Genomic DNA, 6,638 nt, shown 5'->3' on the forward strand with positions numbered 1-6,638 from the left:
TCACTGCCTCTTCCTCCTCCCAGAATTCGGCCATGTTGATGGCCTTGCACTCTCCTTTTGGATTTTCTTCTGTATTGCTTGGGAGAGTACTAGGCGGGAGTTCAGTAATTTTCTTGCTCAGCTGACCCACTTGTCCTTCCAAATTTCTGATGGAGGACCTTGTTTCAGTCATGAAACTTTGAGTGGTTTTGATTAGATCAGAGACCATAGTTGCTAAGTCAGAGGTATTCTGCTTAGAACTCTCTGTCTGTTGCTGAGAAGATGATGGAAAAGGCTTGTTATTGCTAAACCTGTTTCTTCCACCATTATTGTTATTGAAACCTTGTTGGGGTCTCTGTTGATCCTTCCATGAAAGATTTGGGTGATTCCTCCATGAAGGATTGTAGGTGTTTCCATAGGGTTCTCCCATGTAATTCACCTCTTCTAGTGAAGGGTTCTCAGGATCATAAGCTTCTTCCTCAGATGAAGCTTCCTTAGTACTGCTTGGTGCATTTTGCATTCCAGACAGACTTTGAGAAATCATATTGACTTGTTGAGTCAATATTTTATTCTGAGCCAATATGGCATTCAGAGTGTCAATCTCAAGAACTCCTTTCTTCTGACTAGTCCCATTGTTCACAGGATTTCTTTCAGAAGTGTACATGAATTGGTTATTTGCAACCATTTCAATTAGTTCTTGAGCTTCAGTAGGCGTCTTCTTCAGATGAAGAGATCCTCCAGAAGAGCTATCCAAAGACATCTTGGACAGTTCAGAGAGACCATCATAGAAAATACCTATGATGCTCCATTCAGAAAGCATATCAGTGGGACACTTTCTGATTAATTGTTTGTATCTTTCCCAAGCTTCATAGAGGGATTCTCCTTCCTTCTGTCTGAAGGTTTGGACTTCCACTCTAAGCTTACTCAATTTTTGAGGTGGAAAGAACTTTGCCAAGAAGGCATTGACTAGCTTTTCCCAAGAGTCCAGGCTTTCTTTAGGTTGAGAATCCAACCATGTTCTAGCTCTGTCTCTTACAGCAAAAGGGAATAGCATCAGTCTGTAGACCTCAGGGTCAACCCCATTAGTCTTAACAGTGTCACAGATTTGCAAGAACTCAGCTAGAAACTGATGAGGATCTTCCAATGGAAGTCCATGGAACTTGCAATTCTGTTGCATTAGAGAAACTAATTGAGGCTTAAGCTCAAAGTTGTTTGCTCCAATGGCAGGGATAGAGATGCTTCTCCCATAGAAGTTGGGAGTAGGTGTAGTAAAGTCACCCAGCACCTTCCTTGCATTGTTGGCATTGTTGTTGTTTTCGGCTGCCATTTGTTCCTCTTCCTTGAAGAATTCGTTTAGGTGCTCTAAAGAGAGTTGTGCTTTGGCTTCTCTTAGCTTTCTCTTCAAGGTCCTTTCAGGTTCAGGGTCAGCCTCAACAAGAATGCCTTTGTCTTTGCTCCTGCTCATAAGAAAGAGAAGGAAACAAGCCAATGTGGAATCCTCTATGTCACAGTACAGAGATTCCTTTAGGTGTCAGAGGAAAAGAAGAGTAGAAGACAGAGGTGAAAAATTCAAACTTATCAGAGAGAATGGAGTTCGAATTTTGCATTAAGGGATAGTGTTAGTCCATAAATAGAAGGATGTGAGAAGGAGGGAAGTGATTTTCGAAAATTAAGTAGAAAATTTGAAAACATTTTTGAAAAACAATACTTAATTTTCGAAAAATGAAAATGGAAAAGAAATAAAGTGATTTTTGAAAAAGATTTTGAAATTACAAATCAAAAAGATTTGATTGAAAACTATTTTGAAAAAGATGTGGTTAAGAAGGCATGATTGATTGAAAAAAATGTGATTGAGGAGATATGATTTGAAAACAATTTTAAAAGATATGTTTTGAAAACAATTTGAAAAGATATGATTTTAAAATTAATGACTTGCCTAACAAGAAAAGATATGATTCAAACATAAAACCTTTCTCAACAGAAAAGGCAACATACTTGAAATGTTGAATCAAATCATTAATTGATAGTAAGTATCTTTAAAAATGGAAAGAAATTGATTTTGAAAGAGATTTGATTGAAAATTTGATTTGAAAAAGATTTGATTTTGAAAAGATTTTGAAAACTTAGAAAAAATTTGATTTGAAAAAAAAAAATCTTCCTCCCTTGGCCATCCTGGCGTTAAACGCCCAGAATGGTATACATTCTGGCGTTTAACGCCCAAAACCATACCCTTTTGGGCGTTAAACGCCCAACCAGGTATCCTGGCTGGCGTTTAAACGCCAGTCTGTCCTTCTTCACTGGGCGTTTTGAACGCCCAGCTTTTTCTGTGCAATTCCTCTGCTGTATGTTCTGAATCTTCAATTCTTTGTATTATTGACTTGAAAAGACACAATTAAAAAATATTTTTTTGGATTTTTTGACAAATCAAAATATAACTGAAACCAAATAACAATGCATGCAAGACACCAAACTTAGCAGTTTGTATACTACTGACACTAATAAAATGAAAATGCATATGAGACACACAAGACACTCAAGTCAATAGAATTCAAAGATCAGAGCAAGTAAATCATCAAGAACATCTTGAAGATCACTAAGACATATGAATGCATGCAATTGACACCAAACTTAAGATGAGACACTAAACTCAAACAAGAAATATTTTTGGATTTTATAATTTTGTAAAAAATTTTTTTGTGTTTTTCGAAAATTAAGTGGAAAAAGGTATCAAAATTCTTAATGAGAATTTCAGGAATCAGTGCAATGCTAGTCTAAGACTCCGGTCCAGGAATTAGACATGGCTTCACAGCCAGCCAAGCTTCCAGAGAAAGCTTCGGTCCAAAACACTAGACATGGCCAGAGGCCAGCCAAGCCTTAGCAGATCACTGCTCCAAAAGCAAGATTGATAAGAAATCAACAAGCTCTTGTGATGATGAGTTGAAACCTCGGTCCAATGAAATTAGACATGGCTTCTCAGCCAGCCAGATTTCAACAAATCATCATGAAACTCTAGAATTCATCTTCAAGAATTTCGAAAAAAAAATAAATACCTAATCTAAGCAACAAGATGAACCGTCAGTTGTCCAGCCTAAACAATCCCGGGCAATAACACCAAAAACTTGATGTTGCTGCCGGATCTTGGCACTGATGTTACCGAAAGCTTGCTCAAAACTAGAACAATCCCCGGCAACGGCGCCAAAAACTTGGTGGGCGAAATTGTGAACAATACTTTTTCACAACTCTCATAATCCCCGGTAATCGCTCCAAACACGTGGTAGCTCAATACCATGGCATTACACAACTTCGCACAACTAACCAGCAAGTGCACTGGGTCGTCCAAGTAATAAACCTTACGCGAGTAAGGGTCAATCCCACGGAGATTGTTAGTATTGAAGCAAGCTATGGTCATCTTGTAAATCTTAGTCAGGCAAACTCAAATGGTAATGGTGATGAACGAAAATAACACAAAGGTAAAGATAGAGATACTTATGTAATTCATTGGTAGGAACTTCAGATAAGCGCATGAAGATGCCTTCCCTTCCGTCTCTCTGCTTTCCTACTGCCTTCATCCAATCCTTCCTACTCCTTTCCATGGCAAGCTCGTGTAGGGTTTCACTGTTGTCAGCAGCTACCTCCCATCCTCGCAGTGAAAACTAATGCTCAATACTCTGTCACAGTACGGCTAATCACCGGTTTGGTTCCCTCCCCTACCGGAATAGAATCACTCTTTTGCGTCTGTCACTAACGCCCAGTAGGTTACAGGTTCGAAGCACGTCACAGTCATTCAATCATTGAATCCTACTCAGAATACCACAGAGAAGGTTAGACCTTCCGGATTCTCTTGAATGCCGCCATCAGGTCCTGCCTATACCACGAAGACTCTGATCTCACGGAATGGTTGGCTCGTTTGTCAGGCGAGCACTCGGTTGTCAGGCGATCAACCATGCATCGTGCGATCAGGAATCCAAGAGATATTCACCAAGCCTCAAATGCTTGTAGAACAAGAGTGGTTGTCAGTCACTTTGTTCATGAGTGAGAATGGTGATGGGCGTCAATCATCACCTCCATCAAGTTGAAGAACAAGTGATATCTTGGAACAAGAACAAGCAGAATTGAATGGAAGAACAATAGTAATTGCATTAATACTCGAGGTACAGCAGAGCTCCACACCTTAATCTATGGTGTGTAGAAACTCCACCGTTGAAAATACATAAGCATAAGGTCTAGGCATGGCCGAATGGCCAGCCTCCCCAAAAGTGATCAAAAGATTCAAAGATCTAAAGATCCAAAGATTTTTTTTTTATACAATAGTAAAAGGTCCTACTTATAAGAAACTAGTAGCCTAAGGTGTATAGAAATGAGTAAATGACATAAAAATCCACTTCCGGGCCCACTTGGTGTGTGCTTGGGCTGAGCAATGAAGCAAATTTCGTGCAGAGACTCTTCTTGGAGTTAAACGCCAGCTTTGGTGCCAGTTTGGGCGTTTAACTCCCATTTGGGTGCCAGTTCCAGCGTTTAACGCTGGGATTTCTTGAGGTGACTTTGAACGCCGGTTTGGGCCATCAAATCTTGGGCAAAGTATGGACTATCATATATTTCTGGAAAGCCCAGGATGTCTACTTTCCAACGCCATTGAGAGCGCGCCAATTGGGCTTCTGTAGCTCCAGAAAATCCACTTTGAGTGCAGGGAGGTCAGAATCCAACAGCATCTGCAGTCCTTTTTGGTCTCTAAATCAGATTTTTGCTCAGGTCCCTCAATTTCAGCCAGAAAATACCTGAAATCACAGAAAAACACACAAACTCATAGTAAAGTCCAGAAAAGTGAATTTTAACTAAAAACTAATAAAAATATACTAAAAACTAACTAGATCATACCAAAAACATACTAAAAACAATGCCAAAAAGTATACAAATTATCCGCTCATCACATGTCAATGAGTTCTTGAGCCTCTTCAGGCGTTTTCTTCAGGTGAATAGATCCACCTGCAGAATGATCCAATGACATTTTCGAAAATTCAGAGAGACCATAATAGAATATATCCAATATGGTCCATTCTGAAAACATGTCAGATGGACAACTTTTGGTCAACTGCTTATATCTTTCCCAAGCTTCATAGAGGGATTTACCATCTTTTTGTTTGAAGGTTTGAACATCCACTCTCAGCTTGCTCAGCTTTTGAGGAGGAAAGAATTTATCCAAGAAGGCTGTGACCAGCTTATCCCAGGAGTCCAGGCTATCCTTAGGTTGTGAATCCAACCATATTCTAGCTCTGTCTCTTACAGCAAAGGGGAAAAGCATGAGTCTGTAGACTTCAGGATCAACTCCATTCGTCTTTACAGTTTCACAGATCTACAAGAACTCAGTTAAAAACTGATAGGGATCTTCAGATGGAAGTCCATAAAACTTGCAGTTTTGTTGCATTAAAGCAACTAGTTGAGGCTTAAGCTCAAAGTTAGTGGCTCCAATGGCAGGAATGGAGATGCTTCTTCCATCAAACTTGGACGTTGGCTTTGTGAAGTCACCAAGCATTCTCCTTGCATTATTATTATTATTATTTTCGGCTGCCATGTCCTTCTCTTGTTCGAAAATTTCTGAAAGGTTGTTTCTGGATTGTTGTAATTTAGCTTCTCTTAATTTTCTCTTCAGAGTCCTTTCAGGTTCTGGATCAACTTCAACAAGAGTGCCTTTTTCCCTGTTCCTGCTCATAAGAAAGAGAAGAAAATAAGAAAAGAAAGAGGAATCCTCTATGTCACAGTATAGAGATTCCTTTATGTTAGTAGAAGAAGATAGGGGTATAAGAAAGAAGAAGGAAGGATTCGGATTTTTAGATGAAGGGAGGTGAAGAGAAGTGTTAGTAATTAAATAATTAAATAGAAGAGGAGAAGAGAGGGAGAGGATTTTCGAAAATAATAATTTTTTTTTTGAAAAAGAAGTTAGTAATTTCGAAAATTAAAAATAAAATAAGTTTAAAATTAAAATTTAAAACAATTAAAAAGAATTTTTGAAAAAGAGAGGGAGAATTTTTGAAAATTAGAGAGGGATAGGTAGTTAGTTGGTTTTGAAAAAGATTTGAAATCAAATTTTGAAAGAGATAAGAAGATAAGAAGTTAGATAAGATATTTTGAAATCAAATTTTTGAAAAAGATAAAATAAAAAGATAAAAAGATTTTTAAGAAAAAGATATTTTGAAAAAGATTTAATTTTTAAAATTACTTAACTAACAAGAAACTACAAGATAAGATTCTAGAACTTAAAGATTGAACCTTTCTTAACAAGAAAGTAACAAACTTCAAATTTTTGAACCAATCACATTACTTGTTAGTTAATTTTCGAAAATTAGATATAAAAGATAAGAAAAAGATTTTGAAAATATTTTGAAAAAGATTTTTGAAATTTTCGAAAATTATATAGAAAAATGAAAAATATATGATTTTTGAAAAAGATTTTGAAAAGATAAGATTTTTAAAATTTGAAATTTTGACTTGACTTGTAAGAAACAACTAATTTTGAAAATTTTTGACCAAGTCAACCCAAAATTTCGAAAATTTGGAGGGAAATAAGGAAAAGATATTTTTTTGATTTTTAAATTTTTAATTATGAGAGAGAAAAACAACAAAAATACTCAATGTATGAAATTTTTAGATCAAAACAATGAATG

The 6,638-nt window shown here is 37.0% G+C and overlaps 1 non-coding gene across 1 annotated transcript; it reads left to right on the forward strand.

Moving 5' to 3' along the window:
* Window positions 1–793: 793 nt before the first annotated feature.
* Window positions 794–901, forward strand: LOC112798813 (small nucleolar RNA R71). The gene has a single exon (XR_003200410.1). It is a non-coding gene; the product is annotated as a small nucleolar RNA R71 (small nucleolar RNA).
* The last annotated feature ends 5,737 nt before the right edge of the window (window positions 902–6,638 follow it).

Source organism: Arachis hypogaea, chromosome 4 (genome assembly GCF_003086295.3).
Source record: "Arachis hypogaea cultivar Tifrunner chromosome 4, arahy.Tifrunner.gnm2.J5K5, whole genome shotgun sequence".
Taxonomy (NCBI): domain Eukaryota; kingdom Viridiplantae; phylum Streptophyta; class Magnoliopsida; order Fabales; family Fabaceae; genus Arachis; species Arachis hypogaea.